Source organism: Corvus cornix, chromosome 1 (assembly GCF_000738735.6).
Source record: "Corvus cornix cornix isolate S_Up_H32 chromosome 1, ASM73873v5, whole genome shotgun sequence".
Taxonomy (NCBI): domain Eukaryota; kingdom Metazoa; phylum Chordata; class Aves; order Passeriformes; family Corvidae; genus Corvus; species Corvus cornix.
Window position 1 is genome coordinate 97832526 of NC_046332.1, and position 15276 is coordinate 97847801.

The following is a 15276-nucleotide window of genomic DNA, read 5'->3' on the forward strand; positions in this document are numbered from 1 at the left end:
CATCCAGAACACTGAACGTAAATTGCCTGGTGACAGGGGCTTTGGGCCATGCAGTGATGCCTCTGCAAATGAGTAGCTGTTAGCTTTTAGGTTCTAACACATTCAGGAGACTGGCATTTTGATTTCTTGCACCACTGCACCACTGATAGGGTTGGAAATGGGAATCAAAATAATTAGATTGGATATATAGATCCCAGCAAACCAGCCAAGAAAGCGGCTGGGTTGGGGAAGGCTGCTCTGAATTCTAAAATGTGCCAGTGCTGTTTTTATGAGAGCGTGAGGATGGAAGGAGTAAACTAGAGTGCAGATGCTCACCATTTATATTCAAAGCATGTAATAAAATAATTGAATGTATGCTTCCTCCTATTAAAGCCTGTTAAAATCAGTAATAAAGTACATTACTGTTGTATTAAAAAGGGAGCACAAATTTTCAGGTAATATATCTTAGTTGTTTGCTTAGTGTACAGATAAGCAGACTGGGAAGTGGTCTTTTATAGTATCCAAGGCATTCCTCCTTCTGATACAGGACTGTTCCCATCAGTGCATTTTCTATTACTTAGTCCAGCAGTAGCTTTGCAGTATTCCCTCTGGCAGTTTTTTACAGGGCAACAGTTGTTCCCCTCCGAAAAGCCTTTCCTTCTAGTCCCTCAATATTTGTTATGTAAAAAACCCCAGCAAAAACAAACCACCAACCCCCCCCCGCCCACTTTCCATGTACTCCTTGACTTTCCGTAGCTGTTAGAAAATATAATCTTTTTTCTGCTATGCATGCTCTTCCTTTAGATATTTGCAAACTATTACCCCACTATCTCTTTGCCCCACTTTACCATTTTTCACCTGTAAAAAATATATCTCTTTCTTTACTCAAATGTCAGTTCTTCACCTTTCTGCTTTTGAGAAACCCACCATAATTTAATCAGGAAATTCAGGAGTCCAGGTTCTCCTAAATCTGTAGAGAATATATTTTTTATGTTAGCATGATTCCTGATGCTTTTCTTTTTAAAAATTCTACTCTCTAGATTGACTGCCCATACTACCTCCTTCATTTATGTCTCAGTGCACTCTCTCCCTTCCTTCCCTACCTTCCTTATTACTGATCTGAATTTTTTCATACCAAACATGTTTTATCTTGCATTTTCCCAAGCCACATCTTGCTTTCCATTTGTATTTCTATTTTTGCTTTTCATTGCATTAAATCCCAAGACCTTGTGTCTGCAACTTCTAATCTATCAAGTCAGTGTTAAGCATCCATCCAAAATAGCCTACTGGTTTGTGTACGCACCTGCCATAAGGAAGGCAGTGGCTGCAGTACTTCCTCTGCTTTGAAGCCAGATGCACAGGGCTGTGTCTCTGGTAATACTATATAATAATAACACATGTGAAGTACTTGCCTACTTTTGCAGAAGCCTGTCCTGGTGCTGTCCCTAAAATACTGACTGAATCCCTAAGCAAATACAGCAGTTACTGGCTCCAGTTGTAGTCACTGGAAAAAGCTACGTTGAGCTGTTTCTGAACTAAATATCAGCATTTTTTCCCTGATTCCCTATTTTGGATCTCCAGGAGGTCTTAGGGTTAGTTTTCTTATTTTCTTATTGTACTCTTACTCTGATCATTATTTCACGTTACCCTACTCAGTTGTAAAGATAGTGATGAGGAATAGCAAAGTGATATCTTCTTGTTTTAATCTGTGCAAGCCCATAATAGCTAAAGCTCCTTCAGAAGCTGTCGTTCATGTATCCTGAAGGTGCACTGTGGCCATACTGTACAGCTTGCATGTAAGTCTCCCATTCAGTGATACAATGTTTTCATTTAAGATTGCAAGACTAACAAATAAAAAAATGTATTTGCTGTCCATATGGAATGGATGATATTTAGCTAGTCCGGGGGTGCAGTGTGGATGAGCAGGACTCATACCAGGAGCTCTAAAAATTTGGATTTACTGCAGAGATAGTTTGGTGATTCTGCAGGAGCTAATCTTTCTAGTAGAAAATATAAAATCCAATTTGTTTTGTTAAAAGAAGACTGAAATTACGAGTTGGCCATCATCTGGTAATAACCATGTGAAGATTTATGATATGAGAAGGCTCTTTTGTTTGGCTGTTATGGAAATAAAAAGATGCACTAGAAATAAGAAAAAGATAGAAGAATTCAAACAGGAAACAGATTTTCTTATTCCCCCGATATTCATAGCCCTTTTAAAGTTGGCAAAACTGTTGAAGTTGAGACAAGGAATTAGCTGAAATTTTTACATCCAGCTCAGATGAATTTCTGAAATACAGATTTTCAGTGTTTGAACTTCACATTTAATGCAAGAATTGCATGTTTGAGTTTCAAAACTTGTGTTTTCGAGGAAACCCAGTAGAGGCAGTAGGTAACTTGTGTTTCTTGTTGGATTCGTGCTTATTAAGGCCTTCAGTTAGGGTCTGGGCTTTCATACATGCAGGTTATTTAGTTCAGACGATGGTCACAAATTTCTGGAGGGCGGTTGCAACACAGTAGTTGCTGTGCAAGAAATAGTTCAGCTCCAAAGGTTAGCTCTTAAAACACACAGCTCACTTACAAGCCCATTAGGGATTGACCTATGTTGAGAGTTTATTTAAATGCTTGGCGCTGTTCTTTTATATAGGGAGTTTGGAAAAAAAATGTTATTTTGTTTTTTAATAAATTTTTCCTTGACCTTTATCTGCAGCAAAATTGCCTGGCAGTATCATAGCAGGTCTAAATGCAACATTTTATTTATGGCATTAGTTTTATAGAAGAACAAACGGAGTTTGGAGAAAAGAAAAATGAAAGAATCCTTAGCTTTTTTAGATTAATAACTTGTTGAATGTGAATGAATAGAAATGCCACTGATTTGATCAAATTAAATACCTTGGGCAGGTTCCACAATGTCTATTTAAGGGGACTGTAACACTTGATCCCCATGTTCTGACTACTGCCATTGAGACAAGAGTATAGCAGTGTATTGCACAGGTAACATTTTCTGCGCCTTTTAGGGTGTTAACTGCTATTAAATATTTCCTGTTCCAATGTATAAATAACCTTCTATGATATGAATTCTAGATAATGGAAACACCTTACATATTTCAGCACCACAGTACAGCATTTGTTTTATTTAGGACACCTGCATATATATTTAATCTTCTATTGTAGATTCATTAAAATCATATGATATAAAAACATCAGAATGTGTCATACAACTAACTTGAATGTGCTGTAACTCAGGATAAACTGGGCTGTTTTTTCCTTGCCTAGAAGACTTTTTTGTGCTTGTTGTCATCTTATCCTTGGTTATTGGAACTGAGTTTATGCCCTTCTACAGTAATTTTCAGAACTAAGTATGTTCAGTGAATATCTTACCCCTTGCAACTTTTCACTGATAATGCACATTTTATGGGATGATTTCTTTTGCTGTACAAACTAATAACTCAGCTTGTTATTCTGTGTTGTCTTGGCTTTTGAAGGCCATCTGAAAAACATGTAAAAGAATATTCAAATTACTTTCCTTTTTCTGATCTCTTAGGCCAACGCTTAGAAACATGGTGAATGGTCACATCTTGTGTGATAGTATATAATTAAGAAAATTTTTAGATTCTTTCTGAACTGGTAGAGCAGTTTAATTTACACACTAACTTAGCTGTAAAGGGATTCATATATTTAGTTATTTTTAAAAATAAGTATTGTGGCTGTGTAGGACTGAATTACACCAAAGTATGTAGAAAATATTTTTCTATTTTTGAGAAAAGAAAAAACTCACATTATCTTTATGTGTTTTTAGGGGGGAATATGGTTTGAATCTTGCTTTGTTACGGTAGCAAGTTTTTTAGATTTTCAAAGCATTAATCATTAAATGAATAACACCCTTCTGCCACCCATGTATTGTTTGGGAAAATTAAATTTGTTTAGGAAATGATAAAGTGACAACACTGATATCTTAGCTCCTTATCTTGGGGAAGTGCTCCCCTTATTTTCCTTTTCCATGCCCCTCTCCAAGAACAAAAGCAACGCAAGAATGCAGATGTTGAAAGGCACGAAAATGTGCTTAAAGTATTTTCCTTCTGTCTTGGAACAATGGTTGCTGACAGCAGAAGGCTTGCTTGCTTGTTAAAATTAGATTTGAATCATCAGTGTAATAGCGGTAGGAAATTGTAGGATGGAAAGGTGCCAGGAAGCCTATCTATATCTGCCCTTTCAGAGCAGGGGGGGCCTGCAATGACTTGAGCTGTCTCCTCAGTTGAGTGAGCTTGCCCTAAATGACAACCACTGCTTTAAGCATCCTTAAAACAAAATTGTCCTTGGGCAGAAGCCATTGAGGGTGGATCCCAAGAACAGACACAAGCACAACAGTGCAAGACAGCTGTTACAACTTAGGCTTCTGAAGAGTGTGTTTCTCGTTGGTTCCTTACGTCGCATTTAATTGGGCCCACTTTCATTACCTCCTGCCATTTTCCTGCAGTAGGATTAATAAAATCTGTGTTTTGGGGCTTGGTTTTTTTGGATTATATGGTTGTAAAAACACTGGGAAGTTTTCATAAGCTAGTTGTGAGTAAATTAGAGGGTGATGCTTGCTCTGAAGCTGCATCAGAGTCAGCATAATTCTGTCTTTTTCTGTTTCTCTTCAGTTGTTTTAAGGCAGTCCAGTGCCCAGTTACTTCTTTTATGTAGTTATTATCTGTTGGCTTTGCAGTAACCCAATCTATGAGACACAGTGACCTCTCTATGCACCTTAAAACCATTCACAGAAATGGCTGTAATTCTGCTGATGCAGAATGCAGCTGCCCATTTAAATCTCTTTTTCTTACAGAGGGGATGGTTATGTCTCTGCTGTGTACTGGCTTCTGTTTAATTTCTAGTGCAGTTTTTACACTACTTCCATAAGCAGCTTAGTTCTTGATTACTTCAGGGAATGCTTTGCGTGACACAACAGTAATTGATATCAGCTGAAGTGCTAAATCTACCAGTCCCTCAATTTAAATTAGTGCCAGTTGGAGATGGGAGACCGCAAAGCAGGACTGTGCCTGGGAGAGGACTCTGCTTTTGGAAGTTATTTAGTTTGCTCTCATAACAGAGTATGAATTTTCTGACCTTCTGGTTATGAGGTTATTCTTGTCCTGGGGTGGCAAAATAAAATTAAAGTGGTTGTGAAGGGACGATCAAGGAGGAATTTTAGTTTAAGTGTTTAATGATATTTAGTGCATTACTGTTGTCTTCATCAGTGCTATGGATGCAATCAGACATATTTTAAAATAAATCTACATAAATAACTGGGTTATAATAAATTCAGCATTGGTTTATGTATTTTTTTATCATTTGTTTACATTTACTCCATTTAACACTGTTGTATGTACATATGTATCCATCTATCTGTATATATCTGGAGTTTTTATATATAATGTTTATTTATTTTGTGGAGAAATAAGCAATTCTACAGCTGGGCTGTATTGTTTATAGGTATTATTTAATTGTTGGCAAATATTTAGAAGGCACGGGACCACCATAGTTTCATGAGACTGCTGTAGCGAATTTGATGGTATGCAAGAGAAAATTGAAAGCATTCCCTGAGCATGAGTGGCCATCTTGACCTGCTTGTGTGTCCAGCGTTTAGACTGCAATCCCTACTCCTGCACATGTACCAACTGGGAGAGCAGTGGGTTATGTGGGAGATTTTGCTGGAAGTTGCTGGTGTAATTGTGATTGAAAAAGTGGATAGGGTTTGATCTACCTTTTTCCTCCCCAGAGTCCTTACAGGATGGTAGAGTGATGTTAGGTAGGCTTCAGGTTGCTCAGATGATGGTGGTTTGTACTTGTTCTTTTCTGTAAAATGAGTCAATTGGTTTTTGTTATGTGTGTCCTGTGGTCCTCTATCGTACTTGTAGACAGTTATTTGCCAGTTTCTCAAGATGGCAACAAGAGCCGTTCCCTTAAATAGCCCAGATACTTGTGTTGTATAGAACTTTTTGTAAGTGTTCTTCATATCTGTCTTGTGTCTATAAAAGCATGTAAATCTAATCTACAATATTAAGGGGTTTATGGCCTTAGTACTTACATTTCAGTTCCATGCAGTGCATTGTGAGATTGTATGTCCTCTTAATCATATTGTTAGCCATTATCATCTTTAAGTATATTCCATGTCCCTTGGGTGTCCACCTACCATCTGTTACTCTATCCCATTAGATTTCCACCAGATTTCACATTTTTTCTCCAGCATACTGTGCTGAAAAAACCCTCCTTATAGTTTCCCTCATTGATCTCCCAGTTTAGTCTTAATTACACAGCTAATCAGATTATGCTAACTCTCTTTATTTCTTACCTCCCTGTGCTTTCCAGTGTGACCAAAAGCATGTACTTCATTTCTGCACACAGGTATTTACATGTGTGCAGGATGACTATACAAGATTCTTCTAAGCAGTGCTTTCTGTTCCACTCACTTTGCATGGAGGGTATAAAGACGCCTAATTCTTCACAACTTCATCAGTTGCTTGGCTTCCACTTCCTCCTGTGGGCCAAGGCAATCCAACTCTTAGCAGTTGACCTGAGCCGATTGAAAAGCAGCGTCCTGCCCTCCTTCCCCTTCTTCTTGAGCTGTGATCCCATTCCAGGGTGCTGTCAGCCCTGTGATGCTGCTGCCCTGTGCTGAAAGACGCACGATGAGCTTCCAGCCAGCTCGACAGCCTGTCCCCGACACATGGCAACCATAGGCTCTTAAATAAGCTTAGACTGGCTATTAATACACAGTGCTGAGTCATGCTGAAATGCTTTACTTTGCTGGGCACCTTTTTAAAGCAAACCATGGCCAGATCAGGTCTGCCTAGGCTGGGCTATACTTCACTGTCCCGAGCTATTGAACAATGAGTGACTCAGCCATTTGTGTGGAGAGGCGAGGAAGGCATCTGTGGAGGATCGCCTCTGCAGGTGTCTGCAGCCACCCTGCTCTGCTTGAGCATCACTGCTTAAACTAAAACCTGGGAAAATACTCTCCAAGCAGAGAAAGCAGCTTTCTGTTTTCTTTAAAACCTGTGAGAAATGTAGTATTCTGGGAAGATGCATGAGAAGTATTTACAAACCTTGTGGCAATTCCAAACAACTTAGAGAGCATGTTTACTGTTAACTGGCATTAACTGACATTCCTGCATGGGGAACCATTGTTTTATAGGGCAGGAAGGGTTCATCCATTCACTGCTCATTTTTTGTATTGCTGGACAAAAGCTTGCCTGATAAAACAGCATGTTTTCATGGCTAATGAACTCAGCCAGTCCTTGGTTTCTATCCATGTACTACAGGAAATAAACCGTATGGAATATTACTGTGGAATATTTAGGTTCATTTATAAATACAAAGATTCATGTGTACAACTTGGCTTCACTCTTAATTGATTTAGAATACTTGATTAGACAGCACAGCTGAGCCAATGTAACTCTTGCTGCCACTGAGAGGTGGTTCAGCCCTCACTTTTCTCTTCCTGTCCCTTCTAGCCATATGGTGCTTGTCTGACTCCTCAATCCAGTGCTGAACTCCTTCCTTCCTGGAAGAGATCGAGCCATTTTATCTGGTTTGATGGTATGAAACAGGTGTAGGGAACTGTGTGCTTCATTTCTGGAAACAATGTTTCAGCATGAGGGTTGCAGGTCTAGTGAGAAGCCTCCAGTGCCAAGAGGTGTATGAGCTAGATCAGCATGGGTTCATTTCTACTTACTGTTTCGATCAAGAAAATGAGTTGCCTGGTTTTACATATATCTTCTGTGATACATTTTTAGATGTTACCACCTGCACATGATAGAATAGTCTTGTGAAAAAAAAAAAAAAATAAAAAAAAGAATGGCATTTTTAGCACAGATGGCATGATTGATAGAGCTGTGGTTTTACATACTTTGAATTTCAGTGGAGTGAAGAGACTTTCTGCTCTAAAACTTAAGCTATCCTGCCTTTCAAAATAAAAGATATTAAAAAATGCCTTGGTGCCTGAATACTTGGCAGAAAAATAAGACACATTACTTTACCCAGTAAAAGTCAATGGCCACAGAACAAACAAATTCTTCACCAGCTAATCATGTAGAACAGGGCTATGTTTCAGTAGTTTTGATGGCTGATGAGGACATCACACATTTTAAGTACTGGTGCTCTACTTGTGTTTATTCTGACTTTTTGTCTTACAAAGCTGGCCAGAATTATCTCTGGTGTGCAGCCGTCCTTTACATTAGGCTCATTGCAAAGCCATGTAGTAATTTCGGGAAACTGTAGTTACAGAGTTTGCAGCATTAGGAATGATGTGTTTGGAACCATTTTGATCTAACAACCTTAGTGAGCACGTGTGAAAGTGCAAATGCAAGGTTTTCAAGGGCAAACTTAATGCTTATGCTCAAGAGCTGGAGCAGGTACTGGGGCAAGAAATATCTTGTTAGTGTTGCTGAGTTCAGATGCTGCTGTTTGCCCAGCCTGGGAGCAGCAGCACGTGGTGGTGGGAGCTGCTGATGGCCCTGGGAGGCAGGTGATAGGAAGGGCGAGGTCAAAGCAAGATGGTGCTTCTGTCTGGAAAAAGCGAAGCAGAGGCAGTGTCTTAGGTTTTGACAGCTCAGGTGTGCTTTTCTCACATTTAGCTTTTCTACAGTCTTAATAGCATTTTCATCTGTGTGTCATCTCCTTGGCTGTTCTTCTGTTTTCTGTAGAGAAAGGAAATTTCCTAGATGTAGTGCCAAAAACACATAGCATTGACAGCACTCCTAGTTTTGGTATTCCTGGCCACTGATACCCTGTGACAAAATTGCCTAAAGCTGACCAAAATTATGACCTTAGGTAACGGGGTTGTGCTGCTATCTCTTGTGGACCAGCCACTGGAAAGACATGTCTGAGTTGGATGTAATGAATTAAATGTGCCTTTGCACCAGTGGAGCCAAGCCAGCCATGTACGCCAGACCCTGTGTGGGTTGAACTGAGCCTGAGGCTTGGGGACTTTGATGGTTTCAGGGAATCACCTTCTGTTTGTGAAGCCTCCATCCAGATGGAGGGAGCCCAGTGCAGCACAATCAGGCCAGCCAAGCAGAAGCCGTTGGAAGTGGCCAAATGGGGACTTATACCCCACTTCCTGGACTTCCTTTGGGCCTGGCTGAGTGACCTGGCCTGCCTGCTGGGGTCTGGCTAGATAGCCTGCCTTTGTGTTGAAAAGAAGAGCCAGGGCTGAGCAGGCAGCACGAAGAGGGTAGTAGGGGACTTCAGCAGATGGATTTTAGTAGTCTCTGTTGATGTAACTTAAGTGGGAATTTCTTTTTTTTCCATCAGTTTTGAGCACAGCTAAGTCTGAACACATTTTGCTGAGACTGAAAAAGCATCTCCTAGGATTTCTTGCTGCCCAATTTCAAAACGCTCCTGTAAAATTGGGAGATTCACAAAAATGACAAGAAACTGGATTATAATAGAAGACAGATGTAAACTTAAGTATAGGTGCCATGACTTCTTGCTTTACATCAAGAGCCAGACCTTTCTATTCTTAAGCTATTCTGTTCAATATCCTGATCTGTACACTGTACAGAGTTGAGGTGCTCACTGGTTTTGACAGTCTAGTTCCCAGAAAAGTTATTTGAGGTTACCTACATGTGAGTGAGGTTACTTACAGCCACATTGCCTGTGAAAGTTGTGTCATATATGTGTGTGCATACAGGTGCACGCGTACCTGTGCCAAATGCAATTAAAATCACTCTTCCATAAGGACCACAAGGTTTGGAGGCTTTTTCCACACAGGGCAGTATCTCAGACACACAGGTTCTGCAAAAGCCAAGCGTTTTCTCACAGTGGCAATTTATTTTTGGAAACACAAAACCATGAGCAAGCAGCACTATTCCGCACATCCGTAAGGTTTTGCACAGATGAAGCTAGGAATATGGATATGTTCACATCCAGGCCTCTCCTTCTTCCCTCCCTCCTTCCCTCCCTTCCTGGCCCCCTCCATGCCTGTTCAGGCTCACAGCAGGAACGCAGAGATGGCTCTGGTTGTACCTGTTTGTGGGTGATGGGTTGTTTTTCCCCTTGATCGATGCAGGAAGAGAACAGCAGCTTATCGAGCACTTCAATCTGGTTTGCTGAGTGTAACAGCTTATGAGAAAATGGCTGCCTTGTTTTCCAGCCGTGTCCCGGGGATGGCCATGCAGGAGAAAATGAGGATCCGAGCTTGAAGAATCTCTCAGCAGTTTCCCCTGCCATTTAACATTTATAAATATGCTATGAAGGATCTTTTTTCTTTCCAGGTAGCTGCCTCACATTAGTCCTTGCAGCACAGCGGGAGGAGGAGCGGGAAGGAGCCTTTCCAGACCCTCAGCAGCGCTCCTAGGGAAACGTTCCCAGACAGGGGTACATGCACACATATCTCTCCATATATATGCATATAAACGCACATATATATCTAAGGTGTGACTTTAGGCTTGAAATTTGTCTTCTGAGGTAATCTAATCACTTGCTTTCTAGTGATTATATTAATGAAGTGTTGTTTCCTTAAGTATTTAGGGCTTCTAAAAATTACTTTCTTCATTTTCTCACGGTTTGAGTGACACAGCATTGCATTATGAGCAGACATTATGTGCCGTGAAATAGAAACGCATACAGCCCTTACATTGAAGTAACTCGAGGTCAGAAAGGTTTTAATACTAATACAGAAATGATCTGCACAAAACAATTCCCCCTGAATAACCCACTAGAAAATTCTCTGCTGTTCAAGTGTATTGTCCCATTATTAAGTGGGATAATGAAAACAATTTTTAGCAAATTGTTCTAGCTTTTTGCAGCAGTTTGTTTCCTTCAATTCTTCAAATGATGTTTTAATGAATTCATTCTCTCAGTATCCTGTTGAAAAAGGCAGAAGTGGCATAAGGAATTATAAACTCTTAAGAGAGTAAGAAAGCCACTTACTTGGAATATAATGGGAAGTCTTTTAAAAGGAGTGATTAGCTTCTTTGGTATTTGGACCTTTAAGATAAACTACTGTCTCATAAACTCTGGTAGATTTAGCTGTGCTGGTTTAAGATGTGACAATTACCCATTGTACTCATCTGCTGGGCTTAATCCTTCATCAGCTGCTCAAGAAAATGCAATCCAGCCTGTGAAGCCCTGTGGAAGCAGTGGCCTGAGATCATGTAACCCCTTCTGCCTGGTAGGTCCTGCCTGGGGACTCTCTGGGCTGAAACTGCCAGAGCTCTTCACAGCTAGGCTCTTAATCATCTGCATCTGTTTATGGTAATAAGGGAGAGGAAAAAAAAGTAGGGAAAAAACCCCCAAACAAACAAAAATTCCAATCAGAGCCAGGCACATTGCCTTTAGCTGAGGGCTTTCCTACCAGTTTCCAAGCAGTGTTTCCAAAGTGTTGTTTTCAGGTAGCTGTATATCAGTTTTGTGGAACTGATGTACATAGGTTTCTTATATTTCCTTGAGTAGGCTTTTCCTCTTCTTCCCTGCCATCCCTTTAAAATAATAGTGCAATAAGCTTTTTTTTGCAGGACCAGTGTTGCTTTAGAGCGTAATCACAACTTATGCAGTCCACATTAGTGCTAAAGGCAAAAGATAGTGTACTCTCTGCATTTTGCAATAAAATCATAGGACGTTAAAGGGTTGGAAGAGACCCTAAAGGTGAGCTAGTCCCAATCCCCACTGCCATGAGCAGGGACAACTCTCGTCCAGCCTGTCCTTGAACACTGCCAGGGTTGGGGCTCCCTTTTTCTCAGTTAAACAAAGCACTGTGAGACCTGTGCTGGAACAGCTCTGTTTCTGTGGCTGCTACGTTGCACATTGGTTGGAAACATGAGAGTGCCCATGTAGCTATTTCCCTCTTCCAGAGGTCAGCTGTGCTGCTTTGGTGTCACTGCAAGCCCACGGAAAACACTTCACACTGCAGCTGTAGCAATATCAAACAAAAGATGTGTTCTTGTGAATCAAACTCTTACTGTCTTCCCTTTGTATTTTCTAGAGCTGTCCAGATAGCCTTTTTTTTGTATTGGTGAAAAAAAAGCTTTTTCAAAGAACTACACATTCAAAATGTGGGTGTACCAAAGGAATAGGAGAAATACTATTTGTAGGAGATACTACAGTTGCTTCACATTTATTCTTCTGCCGCTTCTCTCATTTCTTTTTTAACAACTGGAGCAGAAGAAACTGAAAATGGAACTGGAAAGACAACTGCAGGTTTTGTTTTTAAAAAGTGTTTGGAAAGAATATCTGTTTCATACTGCTGTGCCAGCATGGAACAAGCAAGGCTTCACTGTAGTGCTTTTTGGAGCAGGCTTGTTACCTGACTTCTTGCTTTCATTATGTCCCTTGTTTTGGATGATCCCACAAGGTCTGTGACAACATGAATGTGGGGAGAGTGCAACAGCCTGATCAGATACTCTAGGAGGTATCTGCTTTAAAACAAAGAACAATAAATTATTGCATTGAAAATGCTGAGCAATGTTTGTTTATTGGCTGTAACAGCACTGCACAGTGGGGGGCTTTGTACAGAAGCCCAAGTTAGCATGGTTAACAAAACAGTGCAGCTTCTTTAGGGCAATTCTTTACCTGGGCCAGTCATACTTTACTAAAGGAAAAATTGTGGAACACAGCATGTCCTGCAGTACTCAAACTACTGTGGGTATGTCCTCTGCATTGTGGCCTGGAAACACGTTCATCCTGTATCTCTGATTTTATTCTTAAATTATAACTTCTGGGGACAAGAACTATCTTGCCTCTTTTTCATTTGGATTTTTCTAAATTTTAATATAATCTTGCCTGTAAGATTCACAATTAGCATTTCTAAGCAGTAGTTTAATACAAATAATGATACTTCATTATTGATCAAGGCTTTGTGTCTCCTGTTAAATCTTGAAAACAGCTGGCTGGATTCGATGCTTGTGAGCTTCTTTATACTGATGTTCGCTGGCTTGTAATTCTGAGGAGAAGAATAAATAATTCACATGAGGCTGGGAGTTTTTGTTTATCTTTTTAAAAAATGTTGCAGCAAAGTGGTTTGAGTGTTAGGCCATATAATGCAATTCCAAATATTTTAAAAATAGAAAACGTATGAGATAATGTTATTGATTCTATCTTGCCAAATAAATATTTCAGTGGACTGATAATGTGGAGCTGCTTTGGAGGGATTTCTGCTGACATTTTTGTTACACAGTGTGATTGCTATGCTGCCGATGTTAGGCACCAAACCTGACCCACTGTAAAATGTTTATAGTTTTGCATTCTCTGTGTTCCAAAAATGGAGCAGCTTTCACAGTCTTTTATTCTCATATAACTTCTCCCTTTCCACGCAATCATACCTAGAAATCAGCAGCTTGCTTTGCTGGGCTGACATGCACGCTACTTTATTTTTCAATTTCATCAGTAATAGGCTTTTCCTTGCTTGTAATGCTGCTCCACTGACACACTGATGTTTATTCCTTATTCACACAAAAAAAAAAAATCAAGTGAAGTCTCTCTACAGACTTCAGTCTTTATGGTGGGGTTATTAAAATTATAAAAATTATTCAGATTAATAGCTTTAATTTTTCAGCACTTTATTTTTTTCTTGAAATAGAGTATACATTTGCAATACTACCCTAGGATGTATGGCGTCTGATATATATCTCCTCTGGCTTCTGTGTTAGCTAGGCTTTGAGGGGATAGTATACTGTGTGCATTCAGACTTCCATAGGTGGGGGAAGAGGAAAACAAAACTCTCTTCAGGACTAGTAACCCCTCTTCTGAAGTATCAGGGCCAGAAAAAATGTCACCAGAGGCCATGTCTGCCAAACTGTGGTTGCTTCTGCCTTTCTACCTAGTGGTATTTGGGAAGACAGTAGGTCTGTGATGGTGAAGCAACGCTTTCTACTTGTATGCTGGGCCAGAAGCAGCTTTCTAATGGACACAGGTCCTCAGATCTGAAGGCCAGACCTGCTTAAACTCTGGCCACCTGACTAAGCTGAAGTGGGTATGTTATTTGCCCTTACCTGTCTGTTTTACTAGTGAGGTACCATCTGTCTCCATCATTTGCTTTGGTGGCAACTACTTTGCGCAACTGATAACTCTCTAAGGCTCTTGAAACCTTTTGGCCCCGGTGGCATATCCACATGTACCTTGTGCTGTTAGCAGCAGATAGCTGAAGGCTTTTTGATTTGTATGGTTGTAGTTTCAGACAGGACTAGGTGTTATGATATTGTTTGTGTACAAGTTCCAAAACCTTCATTTCAAGAGGCAGCATAAATCTAAGTAAAAATAGGTCACTTTTCTTATAATGTAGCTACTCAGGGTACTTTATTGATGCATGCTCTTGGGAAAGGTTTTGTTGGTTGGTACTTCTGTTAGTTCTGAATCCATGAGGAAATAAAACTGAACTGGTTTTTTTCTGGGGCATAGAGTTTTAAACTGAGGACTGTGATGTCCCACCGTTAGGAAGGAACACCTAAGAAGGGAGCGCTAAATAGGTGCTTGGTGGTCGAAAGGAATGACAGAAGTCAGAGGCTCCGCAAAAACTTATAAAGTTTATTAGTAAATTATACACCTGGCATAGAAACTGGTCTTCATTAGTCCCTTATCTCCTGGTAAAAGCATGTGGCAGTGAGTAGGGACAAAGGGGTAGGGCACAAGGGAAGAGAGAGACAGAGATGAATTAAAGAGGGGGAGAGAGAAACATGGGATGTAAAGAGGGAATAGAAAGGTCACCAGTCCTAGTTACAGCATTGATCCAGCTGATGGGGGTGGCCAGGATCCCGGGCTGCATGTGTGCCCAGGCTTTGTTGGGTGCCTTTTTAATAATCGGATTCCCCACTCTGGAGATAACTTTCTCATTTTCTATGTAAGTTAGCTATCATGTGCAATCCATTCTTCTGGACCTTTCTGGAAATGTGTCAGAGGGCTTCAGAGGTCTTTGGCAGTCTTGATGCCCCGCTACAGTCCATGCCGCCTTCTCAACCTCATCCCTGTGCTTGCACTGTACTATGTTGTGCTTATCTCTCCCCAAGCCAGATCAAGGACATTTGTCCCAGGAAAAGTGCTGCCCTGCCTCTGTATGGCCCCCTTCTCCAGCCTCATCCTGTTCATTCTCACAGTGTTATTACCAACAATCCTTGGTTGTTATCACCACCAATCCTTGGCTGGCTCCACAGCTATCACGGTCTGAGACATACAATACACATCAGCCCCTTGTTTTCTACAGGAACATGTGAGCAAATTATTCAGGGCTAAGAAGTTATTTCATGTTGAGGAAAGAGTGCTGAGTTAATTTGTCCTACTTTTTATGTGCTATGAGCTTAGAATATCTGCATAAACACACCTCTC

General features: G+C 40.4%; 1 protein-coding gene across 5 annotated transcripts in view; it reads left to right on the forward strand.

Moving 5' to 3' along the window:
• Positions 1 to 15276, forward strand: part of TBL1X (transducin beta like 1 X-linked) — a 192867-nt gene that overhangs the window by 60024 nt on the left and 117567 nt on the right. Inside the window, exon 1 of one of the 5 annotated variants that reach the window (XM_019282887.2) lies at positions 10321 to 10338. The exons of the other annotated variants lie outside the window; for them this stretch is intronic. The gene's annotated coding sequence lies outside the window, so the exon portion shown is untranslated. Of the gene's footprint in view, positions 1 to 10320; positions 10339 to 15276 lie in introns of those variants that run through there. 5 annotated transcript variants of the gene reach the window in all.